This window comes from Myxocyprinus asiaticus, chromosome 34 (assembly GCF_019703515.2).
Source record: "Myxocyprinus asiaticus isolate MX2 ecotype Aquarium Trade chromosome 34, UBuf_Myxa_2, whole genome shotgun sequence".
NCBI classification, from domain to species: domain Eukaryota; kingdom Metazoa; phylum Chordata; class Actinopteri; order Cypriniformes; family Catostomidae; genus Myxocyprinus; species Myxocyprinus asiaticus.
This window is the reverse complement of record NC_059377.1, coordinates 40,698,727-40,713,394: the sequence shown is the minus strand read 5'-3', so window position 1 is coordinate 40,713,394 and position 14,668 is coordinate 40,698,727. Positions and strand designations below refer to the sequence as shown.

The window sequence follows — 14,668 nt, the reverse complement described above, 5'->3', positions numbered from 1 at the left end:
ATAATAAATAATCATGACTTTAAAAATGTCATGTGGTGTAACCATTAAGTAAAAGTTATTAAAAATATATACTTTCCTTACACCCATAAATACACTTACACAATTTAATCATTAATGTCGAAAAAGTTTTCAAAATATATTTATTTTATTTTATTTATTTTATTTTTATTTATGTTTTTACAAATATAAATTTTTTCTTAGGGTCCTTGATCTTAAAAAAGTGCCTTTTTCATTATAATGTCAATGTTGATGCTGTCAGTCGATTAAATATTTTAATCGCGATTAATCGCTTTTTTTGTAGTTAATCGCGATTAATCACAGATTTTGTAAGTGCTGAAATTTGACACTATATATACTTATCTTCCTGTCAAGATGCATTTATTTACACTTTAGGAAAGAAAAAAACAAACAATAAAATGCTTTATTAACATTTTCCAAACAAAGCCTTCCACAGTATAAAGATTAAAATGCTCTAAAATTGCACCAATTCAATTAACTTTAAACGTTTCCCAAAGTTTAAGTGGGAGTTTGACTAATTGAAAGAACTAGTTTCCACATAGGATGCATATTCATTGAAATGGGCATTAAATCTCTTAAACTCAAATCCTCCACATTCTGCCGGCAGACTGTGGCTATCCACTTTCCTACAGCAATCGTGAAGCTGCATTCATGATTTGCATCAGGGCGTCAACGCCAGCGCCGCTTTGAACTACATATAAAATGTTTGTAGACAAAAACATCTCATTGACAACAAAATTGTTAGTTACACCACCTGACTTTGATTTAGTTGGCAAAAGTTTTTCATATATTCATATATTATAACAATTGTTTCATTGCTTATTTGTTAAAAGAACTAATAATAAAATAATATTCTGCACTACTCATGCCAATATTTCAAGAATTTAGGCTTTTCATGAGATTTTGATTTTGCTTACTGTATCCGGAAGGTTACACCATTTGATATTTTTTACTTTAAGCCCCTGAAAAAGTCAGACACAACAACACTGACTCAATGGCGTGGGTTGGGGACGGGACTATCTGTTTGTTAGATCAACAGCAGATGGGGTGGATGCAGAAAGATGTTTAAAAAAACAATGTTTATTTTTGCAATTCCGTTTGGTGGAAATGATACACTTAAGCTTTAAACACCAAAAGTGTCGTATTTTTGTCAGAACACAGACAGTCAGTAACAGGGTTAATGTAACATGTAATGTGTTACATCACCAAAGTAATGAGTGTTACTTTTATATTTATTTAATTTACTGACAATTCAAAACTCCTTTCCCTATAATGTAGTCACATAGGTTTACACAGACCAAGTAACACAGTTTCTACACTGCAGGCAACACAATGCACCGAAACTAATCACTCTTATTATAGTCAGCAAAATTATCTACATTACAAGTGGCTTGACATCTTTACAGGTGTCCCATTCAATGCATATAAACTACAGTATATTGTGGGGAGAGACATGCTTGTCCATAGCAAAAATAAATCTTTTTTTGGTTTTCAAATACAACGAATTGTGCATATTTAGAAACAGAATTCACATTACAATAACTATTAAAGTTAATAACAATTACGATTAAATAAAATAATGATTAAAGTGATAAAAGTAGTAATATTTGTATAACATGTACAGATAAAAATATAGTTATAAGGTAGACGGTATCGTTTTGAAGAGAGATAAAACGCTGATCACTATGAATGAAATTTAAACAACCTTAATGAACAGGAGAAATCATAATTCATGCCTCGAATTATGCAGGTGTGCAACAGTCCATAGATGAGCATATGATTGATAAGTATAGTTTATAATAAGTGTATTAATTGTAAACAAAGTTATACTTTAAAAACGTAACAATGTAATGTAACTACGGTTGCCACTTTTGAAGTTATAAAATACGAGACACTCTCCCTTGTTGACCTTGCTGACATTTTCAGACAGTCCCTTAATGCAAATTTCCAACGAATATCAAGGTTAAATTAATGATCTTGAACGATTTCGCCGTGACGCCATCGGACCGGCTTAAATGTGTGACAAATTGCATCCCATATCGATTCGATACGGGACGCATCAATTCATCTTTAAATACGGGATGATCCCGCATTTTACGGGACAGGTGGCAACCTTAAATGTAACAGAAATTAATATTTCCCCACATGTTTGGCAGTGATAATGTTCTGCAAATACTTCATCTGAACTGGATCTGTCTCGTTAAATTGAACTCTGAGTCAGAGAAATTACACAATACAGCTCATGTTTGATCTGGACCAAAAAGTTGCATTATTTCATTTCTCTTTAGTTCAGTGCCATGTGGTTTTATCCCAGACTCCGAAGAGGCCTTACGTAATCCAGGGTCACGTCTAGAGACTCCGAGACTCCGAGACTCCAGTGGGTCGATTTCAGAGAGTTCTGCTTACAGCGACACTCGGATGCATTTAGAAAAAAGCCAATTCCCAAATGCCCGACGGATTAGAGACTCATCCATCCATCTTTTTACAAAAAAGATCTTCTTGCGCCATTGTAATCAAATAATTTCCAGAGTTATGTAATAGGATTTCCTCTCCCAGAATCCTGTACAATGTGGCAGGGGGTGTGCCATGAGTTTAGGTGGGGTTTTTGAGTGTGTTTGGGGTGTTTTAGTCCTGTTGCATTGTTTGGATTCAAGATTGTGCTCTTTCCAGAAAATATGGGAGGTTTCTGCTCAACTTAAAGGCATATTTCACCCAAAAATTAAAATTCTGTCATCGCTTACTCACCCTCATGTTGTACACATTCATGTTAATTGCACATGTGTGCAAAAATGAGTACAAACTGTGCAGAAATGAGAGTCACTCTGTGTGCAGAAACACAGGAAGGGAACATTCAGTGCTTCCTGTTGGAGTGCCATTAAAATCTCTCGCCTTTCCTTTTAGCTGACTGGTTTACGTCAGCAAGCTACTCGTTCTCCACCCATCGTGAGAAAGAACGGCAACCCTTGACCCTCTGAGCAGGACAGGTGGAGACCGTTACTTAAACACAAACTCTATTTGATCCGTGATTACTGCACACTGTTATTGGTAATGCAATAAATAGTGTATTATATTTTTAACACAAATGGTATACTTTGATTGTGCCCTGTTCTATCAACTCAAAGCAAATTATTTGGGGGCCTCTAGTTACATTAACATTTAGCCATTTAGCAGAAGCTTTTATCCAAAGAGACACTCAAATGAGAAGCAAAGCAATTTGTCTTAAAAAAGTCAACAATATCTGCAGTATCACACTGCCAAGTTCAAAGAGGAGTTAGAGAAGTAGAGATTTCAGGAAATGGTTTTGATTTGTTCTTTGGGGTTTCTTTTGGTTTCATTCTCTAGCATGAATTAAACACTAGATTTTTACATGTTCTGGAGATAATGTGAGTGGTTGCCCGTGCAAAAGATGCCACCGTGATGCTGGCCTGTGCATGAGCTCTCAGATAACATCTCGATATGAGCAAGCTGCAATTTCATTTGTTTTGTTTTTGTAATTCTGTGATGTTTAATTTGCCATTCTGATAGTGCACAAAAAAGCAACCCAGTCTCACAGAATGAACGTTAATATAACTACATTTTTGCAAACTGCTGCGTTCTACATTTCGCTGAAGTTTCCTGGTGAAATGAACACTAGAGGCGCTATAACAACTGTGCTTTTTATTCACTTTCACACAAATCACATCTACATCGTCTACAATGGCTGATTATGACTTTATAAACACTTATTACTCACACACTGCTGTGTTATGATATCAAAACACTTTTACTCTAATGCATCATTTAAAAAAGTTGATACATTTTAACACTTGTATTACAGACCCACCTACATTTACACACTATTCCAGTGTGATTAGCTTCCGCGGTAGCTCACCTGGTAGAGTGCTGGACTTAAAGGTGCTGTAAGCAATTTTTTCATGGAAAGGTATGCAAAAAAATGTTCCTACTCCCTAAATGATATCACTGAAATAAGTGTCATGAGATATCTCACTGGTCTCTGTGAGCAAACAAAGAGTGTGTCTGCGGGCCGCGGGTCTCTGACGCTTTCTGCCTATTATTTTGCGCGTCCTCATAGTGTTGTCGTTGAGCAAATTATTGAGGCTTAATGCCATATTCTGATTTATAATTTATCAGTTGAGGGTGTTTTTCGCTACTGTTGTGTTTGACAGCCTTTGGAACATGCTTTATGTCGGTTTCAACGGTATTGGTGCGGTGTTTTGGAAAGAGGGAGCGTGGCTAAATCAACGGCTCATTCTCATGGAAGTTAGAACGGCTAAAATCGCTTACAGCACCTTTAAGACTCAGAAGACCAAGGTTCGAACCCAGTCAAGCACGCAAAATGACACGTGAGATGAAAGTTTCATAAAAGTGACACGAAACTACGTGGTGGCTTCAGAAAATGTTCTTTTCATGTCGCATGTGCTTTTAGGACACTAACGGTTAGGTTTAGGTGTTGGTTTAGGATAAGGACGTCTCTTTTGTTTACCTGTTATTTGCTGTTAGGACACTACCAGTTAGGTTTAGGTTAAAGTTTTAAGTTAGGGAGGTACGTTTTACTCATTAAAACCTCCATCTAACATTCACCTTAAAAACCTTGTCTGATTACAACACCGTTTCACTTGCTTTTGGAGCCCCTCATTGGACATTTCACTGGGAAACTGCTGCAAAATGTGTATTGAAGCACGTAATTTTGTTTTGCAAAAAGGTTGCCATGCACGTTCATGTAATGTTCATGAGGTCAGGCTTCAAAAAAGGTACCAGTGAGAGAACAGAACAGAAATCATGAAAAGAAAAAACAAAGAAAAACAAAAAGGCACAAAGAAATAACTAACGCTATCATCTATCATTTATGCAAACACAGTTTTTACCCTCCTGAAATTAGATTTTTAACAGTAAAATGCATTTTTGAACGTACAGAAAAACATTTGCCAAAATTGCAATTAAAATCGCAATATCAAGATGTTCTGTCCATAATGGACAGCCCTGTCAGAATGTCACCCTGCCTCACCATTCACTTTCATTGCATCTTTTGTCCATACAATGAATGTGAATGGTGACTCAGGCTAGCATTCTGCTTAATATTTCCTTAAGTAAGTTATATGGGTTTGGAACAACATAAGTAAATTATGACAAACTCTTTATCCCTTTTATATCTAATGCAACTTTGTCTTGTTTGGTACTGAAATTCTACTGCTGGTTTTAAAGACAGGTAAAGAAGCGAGAGAGGATAAGTAAAGCAGATAGAGGTTTGGATGTATCTGGAGGGAGGCAGGAGGAGACATTCAGGTGATGAGATCATGCCCTGGAGAACAAGAATGGGGGTTTCCAGCAGAACCAGAGCATGGGAATTCCAGGGAGAAAAGAGGACTGAGATGATCTGATTTAGTCTGAAATGGTCTGTTGCAGTTTATGGTCTGATATGATGTAATTGTGAGCTGGTGGTTCTGGGTTGGTCCATCGTTGAGCACTAAATAAGCACTCATTATTACATGTCACTCTGAAATACTTGATTCTTGATGGTAAATTGCGACATTCCTCAGTCGGATATTGTCTGCATAATGACCTCTAAACTGTGTAATTGACAGTCGTCCCTATTTTCATGGCAGTTTATTTATTTGGTAAGGTCAGTAGCCATGTAATAAGCTGGATAATATATTCAGCTGGTTATTATTGCAAAATTAACCCCTTCACGATGATATAATGGCTATACATTGTTCCTTATGGAGCAGACCTACAATCAGTCAACGGTCATGATTATATAAGGCTTTTGTGTTGCAACTTCAGGCTAAGTTCGTTATCACAGGCTCCTGAACAGATAAGAATCTTTATTATTATATCAAATAAGTTTTGTTTTTTTGTTCCTGAATATTCCATGAGACCTCAATGAAACCAGACCAAACATTCACAGCCGACCACAGACAAGTCACCGCTTTCATTTTTCAGTTATGTAACGTTTTCACACTGTAGCCAGCTAAACATCTGCAGATCGTGATAATGAAACAAGTATCTTTTTCGAGAGCCAAGCTGTTTGTGTGTGTGTGTGTTTAATTGACATTTATATACGGCCTGTTCACAGTGGCGTTAGTTTTTTTTCGCGTAAGTGCAGTAGTACTCCCCAGAGAGACCCGTGTTGATTTTGGAGAGGCTTGAGAGAAATATGGCTGCCGCAGATACACTGTTTGTTGTCATCTGCATCGCTAACATTTTCCCCAGCAGCATCTGGGACCCTGTTTGTTAATGTAGGTGTTTTTCTCTGGCACTACATAACTACAGTAAAATCATATAAATGTTTCCGTCTGGCTGCTTTTTATCAACACATTTGCAGGGAGGAGTAGAGTAGGCTTGATTAACGCTGATCTGATATCAACATTTGTTTTGGAATGTTCGGGAGCTGTTGGGGGAATGTTTGGGAAGCGTTCCATGTTTGTTCCGGTTTGAAAAATTAGCTGTCAGACGGGAGAGTATTTTTGGAATGCTGAGGAGTTTTTTTGGGCTGTGAACTCTGTTAAGTAATCGCGAAACCAAGTAGGTCGTCTGCTGTTGCGTCAGAGTTCACCCTGTGACCTTAATAAAGAGGTCAAGGGTTGTCGTGTTCCGGACCCCCTCCCTGCATCCGAACATGTGCACTTCCCTTGTGGTTTAAGTTCCTTGTGGTTAAATTGTGCTTCTTTAAAGACCCTATAAATTAAATTAAATTAAATTAAATTCAAATGAAAGTTTTGTTGCTTTTAGGTAATGTCTGTTATCTTTAAGGTCATCTATATGTTAGGGTACTACTAAATGTTAATTCGCTTTAAATGTGCTGTAAGTGATTTTTTTCATGGAAAGGTATGGAAAATGTTTTACTACTCCCTGAAAGATTTTAATGAAATAAATGTCCTGAGATATCACTGGTCTCTGTGATATCCCGTTGTTTTTACAAAAAAAGAGGCATTTTAAACCAGTAAATCCATCAGTCCTTTTCTGCTGAATTACCATGAACAGCTGGCACTTTAAAATAAAATCACGTAAAATTTACGGTACAAAAAATGTCACACTGTAAAAAAAAAAATCCTGTTAAATTTACAGTAAAAAACTGGCAGCTGTGGTTGCCAGAAATTTACTGTAAAAAATACGGTAACCACGTTACAGGCTTAACGAGATGTGATTTTGATGCCTGAATATTTTACGGTGCAGTACCGTCGTTTATATTATTCATCAGGGTAACATGTGAAATTAAAATTATGCAATAAACATTAACTAAACTACATCAAATATAACACAGAACACCCCTATATACATAACTGGTATTTAAAATAAAAAGAAACATAACTAATCCCATAAAATATAATGAAATGTAATGGGTCACACAGGGAATTCTGGGAACGCCCAATTACTGTTTTTTACCGTAATTTTACATGTACTCTCTTGTTAAACATAATATACATTTTTACCGTTAATTATACGGGGAAATCATACTTTTTACATCTAAAATGTTTTAATTTTGTCAACATTTTACCATAAAACTACATGTATTGTCTTTTTAAATATATGACAGTTTTTTACCGTATATTTTAAGGTAACTACTCGTTAACCAATTTACATTTTTTTATGTACCATTTTTACTTCATAACAGTTGTCTGTTGAGGGCGCTATTTTGCTGCTGTTGTTTTTGACAACCGTTTCGGCACGATGTCGGTCCCAATAAAGCTGATTTGGTATTTTTGGAGTGTGAGGTTTTGGGAAAAGGGGGCGTGGCTAATTTAATGGCTCAGCTTGACAGCTTGTGGAAAAAAATTTAAAATCTCTTCACTGGCTGCCGGTTGCTGCACGTATCAAATTCAAGGCTCTGATGCTGGCATCCAGAACAGTCACTGGGTCTGCTCCAGCATAGCTAAAATCTTTCGTGCAGAGCTACGTTCCCACCAGAAGCCTGCGGTCGGCTAATGAGCAGCGCCTTGTTGTACCAACACAAAGAGGCACCAAATCACTTTCCCAGACTTTCGGTTTCACTGTAGCTCATTGGTGGAATGACCTTCCCAACTCCATCTGTGAAGCAGACTCACTCTCTGTCTTACGGCTAAAAACACTTGACCATGCACTCATAATAATAATAATATTATATATATATATATATATATATATATATATATATATATATATATATATATATATATATATATATATATATATATATATATATATACTCCTCTTTTGTAAGTCACTTTGGATAAAAGGGTCTGCCAAATGAATAAATGTAAATATAAAACTTGCAGTCTCTCTCTTCAGGCTAAAAAGACTCGTGACGTCATGAGGCTGGTGAGAAATTGTCCAATCAAATGCTTTCTGGAACGAAAACGTACACTCCCCTTACATCATCTGTCTGTGTTTTATTCGTTTTTCTAATTTTATTTTAGCACATATTTAAGCACATATTTTAACTTTTTTTAGCATATTGTAAAAGTGTAATGACAGCAAATAGAAAATTACTTTGGATATTAAATTATGTTTTAAAACTCGTAAACATTGTAAACGTAGGTGCACTGAAGCATTGGATGCTGGGATGTGATGTAAACTATTGGCTATTTTTTTTAAAGCGATGAGCCGTTCAACTCGTCTTTCAAAAAGCCCATCCCAGCTTCCTGTTTCAGTAGGAAATATGTCAACACACCAACGAGAATTGCACTCATCAAGGGACTTCATGGGGGCTTTAAAAACATTTTAATTTACTAAAAATAAACGTAGGATGCTTGAATGGGGAAAGACCGAAATCTCCAAAACTGTTGGTCAAGATTGCGTTCAAATAAAATTTCTCAAATTAGCAATAAAATCTGACAACAATGGCGTCAAAAACGTTGCTTCATTAGCTCAAATCACGGGAAATAAAAGAAGATATTTTTCAGACTGGTCTAGTTATTGCGCATTTTAACTGTAAAGGCCAAAACATACTTTACGCAAGTACTTAAATGCAGATGCTTCTCACTACGCAAGTTTGTGTGTCAGACGATTCATAACACAACGCAAATATGCGTTGCATTCTCAACATTGCCACACGGGGAGCTGTAACGGACATTAGTATGAACCGTCCGCTACTACTACAGTTATTTCTCTCTTTCAAGTCAACTATTGTGATGGTGGAGCAACAGTTTGAAAAAAGTATTGCTGAGCAAGTAAGGTAAAGTCATTATATTTATAGCAACTTACCTAAATAATAACACATTCAGTTTAATGGCACAGACATTTGAAGGTAACTCTATCACCCCCTGGAGAACTGAGGTTTGTTACCGCAACAGTAATGCAAGAACACACGTTAAGCATGTTCAGCTGGACCGCGTGTTGACAATGCATTGGATAAACAAGTCGTGCATCTGTGTTCGCATCCTTGCGTAGAGTATGTTTCTGGCCTAAGGCAGCCGCCATGTTAACTGTTTCGATGCCTCTAACAAAATGACGATTGGCTGTTTTAATGTAAGGTGGGAATACATCCGCCATATTTAGTGCTATGATTTCTCCCATTCATATGTATATTCAAGTGGACCGCCTCATCCTCTTATAAGGTCTGATTTCGGGAATTAATTTGTAAGACAGTCTATTAACTTGGAACCTACTACAACCTCTGTAATGTAATACAGTATATGTGATATATCATATAATCAAATTTTAATAACAGTGTTTGAATGATAAAACATGCAAGTCAATTAATTGACCCCAGCGACGTTTTAACGCAAAGTGTGGACTTTTCAGATGGTCCCTTACGCTACATAGGCGTATATCCAATGAATATTGAACTTATATTAACTTTTCGGCGTCCGAGCAGTTTAAATACAGGACAGATGATTTAATCTCTAAATACAGGACGATCCTGTATTTAACGGGACAGGTGGCAAGCCTATGGACAAGTACATTCTTTATCGAATTCTTCCAGTACATCCGACAAAAGTACAGGAATTCGGATGCAGCCCGAGTTTGTCGGACTGGAGATAATCCATCTGTTTCCTGTCTCGTCTGCATGTGGCAGTCTGGTAATTGACAGCCGACTCCTGCTGCGTCCCAGCATCCTTCACTCTATGGGAGGGCATGTAACATGGCCAATCATCGCTCAGAGTCTCTCGAGGGCTTGAGACTGGCAGCGTTCTCTTGACTGAAGGTCATTCAGGGATGAAGGCATTGTGTGTGTTTTTGTTTTTTTGTTTGAATTGCTAGAGGATGTTGTATATGTTTCGTGAACGTGTTCCTTTACAGGGCCGAGTGCTAGAACCAGAACATTTTGTCCAGTGTTTGGATGCCTGTGGGCAGTTTCAACACAGCATGATGTCAATATAATTTTACCACAGTCACACACGTAGAGGTCAGTGTTTGTTCAAGCGGGTGCTTGCTGAAAGCACATGCCCTTCAAAGTGACCCTAGATCTTTGCTTAAAGGAACAGTTCACCCAAAGATGAAAAATGGTCATTTACTCACCCTCATGTTGTTCCAAACTCATAACAATGACCTTTTTTTCTTCTGTGGAACATTAAAGGAGATGCTATGTAGAATGTTAGCCTCAATCATCATCATTTCCAATGAATGGAAAATATGCTGTGAAAGTTAAAATACATGTAAAACTCTTTCCAGATTGTATAACTAAATGTTTAAATACTCAATTGTAAACACTATGTCTCCTTCAAAATATCTTTTGAGTGGTCCAACTTCTGACTGGTGTGAATTTGTTGCAAGACTACTTTATTTTCACAGTTTTTCCTAAGGGATGCACCAATGTATCAGCTGCCGTTATTTATCGGCCAATTATTGACCAAATTAAAACCATCGGCATATCGGTTGTAAAAATTAAAATGCTGATATGAAAAACCAATGGTTTATTTATAATTAATTAGTAACATACTTTGTAAAAACCCTGTGAATTCAAATGCACCATCCATAAATTATAATAGCCACAATATGTAGAAGGGATGGTCCTCCTAAGAACATGTAATATAATATGTTTATTCTTTTTCCTTCTCATGTTGATGTGGAAATAAAAGGCAAAAATTGATGTGACAAAGCGGCACTTACCTATATGCTATATAATGAGGGAAGCCATCCAAAATGGCCGAAACATACTTTACACAAGTACTTGAATATAGATGCCCCTCGCAACTTAAGCTCATGTGTCAGGTAATTCATAACACGACGCAAGTATGCGTTGCATTCTCAATGTTGCCACAAGGGGAGCTATAGCGGGCATTAGACTTTGACTTCTGAGATATCGGTATGATTTCCATTAATGCTGCATGATTGATTAAATTAAGACTGGAATTGCAATATGGCTTTGAGCGGTTACTAAACCTTAAAGGTGCTGTAAGCGATTTCAGCCGTTCTACTTCCACGAAACTGAGCCGTTGAATTAGTCACACCCCTTCTTTCCAAAACACAGCACTCCACAGAAAACAAATTAGCTTTATTGAGACCGACATTGGGCAGAAACGGGTGTTTAAAACAACAGCAGCAAAATAGCGCCCTCAACTGACAACTGTTATAAATAACACGGCATAAAAATGGCATTAAGCCTCACTAATTCGCTGCAACTACAATACTATGAGAACGTGCAAAATGATTGACAGGTTGAAAGCGTCATTATCCGCAGACCGCAGCTGTCACAGAGACTGGTGAGATATCTCAGGACTTATTTCATTAATATCTTTCAGGGAGTAGGAACATTTTTTGCATACTATTCCATGAAAAAACATTTACAGCACCTTTAAAAGGCTGCGTTTGAAACTGCAAAAACAGAAGTACAATATAACCTTTTTTCATATCAATCATCATGTTATAATATTTAGTCAATATTAAAATTTCATGTGTCATGTGTTCAATGGAAATGATTTATTGTTAGAAAAGTGAGAAAGCTTTAAAAGCATTCCTAAGTAAAACTAAATAAGGTAAGTTGCAAAATATCAGTATCGGTAATGGAATCGGTGCATCCCTAGTTTTGCCAACATCTACCATTTTGCTAACTTCAACCGTTCACCCTCTTTACAAACGACCTTTTCTAATACAGCTGCTGAGGGAGTGACAGTAAATTTGCCATCTATCTTCTGACCGCCTTAATCCACCGCTCTCTAATGCTTTTCTCTTTTAGAAAGTCGTGAAAACATAATAGTGGATTTTTTCTTTTGTATTTTGATTTACATGGGAATGCAAAAATAATATTTGCCAATTCACTGCTATAGAAGTTTACCCCGCTAGAGTTTCCTTCTGTGATCCAAACCAGGAAACGTGAATAGGGTCGTTTGAAGTAAATATGATGGAAATTAGCTCCTTGGGAACGTAGCCAATATGGCCGCCGATTGACCCGGCTTTGTCAGGTAGGGACATTACATGCGTAGTATTGCAATAAAATATCACATTTCTTTATAAAATATCACATTTTCACAATTGTTTAGTGGTTACAAGGACAGAGCGAGGAAAGTTATGCACACATACAGTATGTGCACACACACTTTCAGTGCAGGGGTAACTACTTTACTCGGATTAGCTGCTGTGAAGTCCTGCTTGACACGCCGTTACCTGTCTGATGATCTCACTCACCTGTAAAGGTGCTCATTTGCCAATTAATGAGTCATGATGCACAGGATGCACGCTTGGCTGGTAGCATTGAACACACACACACACACACACACACACACACACACACAGAGCGGGAAACATCTGTTTTAAAAATGTTTTAATACTATGACTCCAGCAGCAGACGGTCTTACTAATGACGCTAGTATTTAAAGACATCTGGTCTGATCTTATTTCTAAATTTACTTGCTGTCATTATAATTTTTATTTATTTTTTTATATAAAAAAATGTTGTTTTTGTTATTAACCTTTTTATTGATTCATAAATTAACACACACACACACACACAAAAAAAACATATATATAATGAATCAATCACTTTAAACATTAAACCCCCACCATATCCCCTCCCCCTATCAAACTCCCACCACACACTGACCCCCCCACGTACAATCTAGAGGGGGTCCAATAGACTCTATGTAAAATCTTGAATTGCATAAGTGAACCCATGCATCTCTAGATGCAGATTTGACATTTTTTTGTCATTGTAATTTATTAAAATGTTTCTCTTTATATTTGCACCTGCTTGCCACATTAACACTCTTAGATCAGAAACATAAGTAAATGCAAATGCTTGTGTTCTAATGAACTTGCGTTCTTGCATTACTGTGGCTGTAACAAACATCAGTGCTTATAGATCAATAGAGTTACCTTCAAATGTCTGTGGCATAAAAACTGATAAGTGTTTAGTCAGGTAGCTAGTTATAAACATCTCGACAGTTTAGCTAATTCTATCTCATTTGCAGAGCAGGATTATCAAACTGTTGAAAACTCCGCCATGACAGTAGAAGACGGTTTACGTCTGCTATAGCGCACCCTAGAGTTAAGTTGCAAAATTGCAATCTCTGACACATTTGGGAGTGCAAAGATGCATGAAATTGAGGCCACATCCACACTAATACATTTCTGTTTGAAAACTCCATTTTCAGTTTTCTAACATTTTTGGAGGGGAAAGACATCTTGAGTTTTTTACATAGTTTACAAGCGTTTGCGTTCAAATACTGTTGCAGAATGTGACGGAATAGCATACTACTCTTACTTTTGTTAAAGTATACAGTATGTACACTGTGCACAGTGTGCATAGAATAATAGAATATCCAATATGATATCTGTATGGTATTTGTTAATATACAACATGCAACTTGAAGTCATTTGACAATATTATAAATTTGAGCAATGAGCAATGCCAACCATTTAACTTACTATTTTAAAAAACAACAATAGGCAGTATACAGTTGTGCTCAAAAGTTTGCATACCCTTGGAGAATTGGTAATATATGTACCATTTTTAAAGAAAACATGAGTGAGCAGGCAAAACACATTTCTTTTATTTCTTATGGGATTCATATTCAACTGTAGGTTATAACAGAATGGCACAATCATAAAGTCCTCCTGAAATGACCCCTGTTCAAAAGTCTGCATACCCTTAGTTCTTAATACTGTGTATTGCCCCCTTTAGCATCAATGACAGCGTGCAGTCTTCTGTAATAGTCGTCTATGAGGCCCCAAATTCTTGCAGGTGGTATAGCTGCCCATTCGTCTTGGCAAAATGCCTCCAGGTCATGCAAAGTCTTTGGTCGTCTTGCATGAACCGCACGTTTGAGATATTCCCAGAGTGGCTCGATGATATTAAGGTCAGGAGACTGTGATGGCCACTCCAGAACCTTCACCTTTTTCTGCTGTAACCACTGGAGGGTCAACTTGGCCTTGTGCTTAGGGTCATTGTCGTGCTGGAAAGTCCAAGAGCGTCCCATGCGCAGCTTTCGTGCAGAAGAATGCAAATTGTCTGCCAGTATTTTCTGATAACATGCTGCATTCATCTTGCCATCAGTTTTCACAAGATTCCCCTTTAGAGCTCACACACCCCCAAAACATCAATGAGCCACCATCATGCTTCACAGTGGGGATGGTATTCTTTTCACTATAGGCCTTGTTGACCCCTCTCCAAACATAGCACTTATGGTTGTGACTATAAAGCTCTATTTTGGTCTCGTCACTCCAAATTACAGTGTGCCAGAAGCTGTGAGGCATGTCAAGGTGTTGTCGGGCATATTGTAACCGGGATTTTTTG

General features: G+C 37.2%; 1 protein-coding gene across 2 annotated transcripts in view; it reads left to right on the top strand.

Moving 5' to 3' along the window:
* rapgef5a (Rap guanine nucleotide exchange factor (GEF) 5a) overlaps positions 1–14,668 on the top strand; it is an 84,284-nt gene that overhangs the window by 42,265 nt on the left and 27,351 nt on the right. The window lies entirely within an intron of this gene.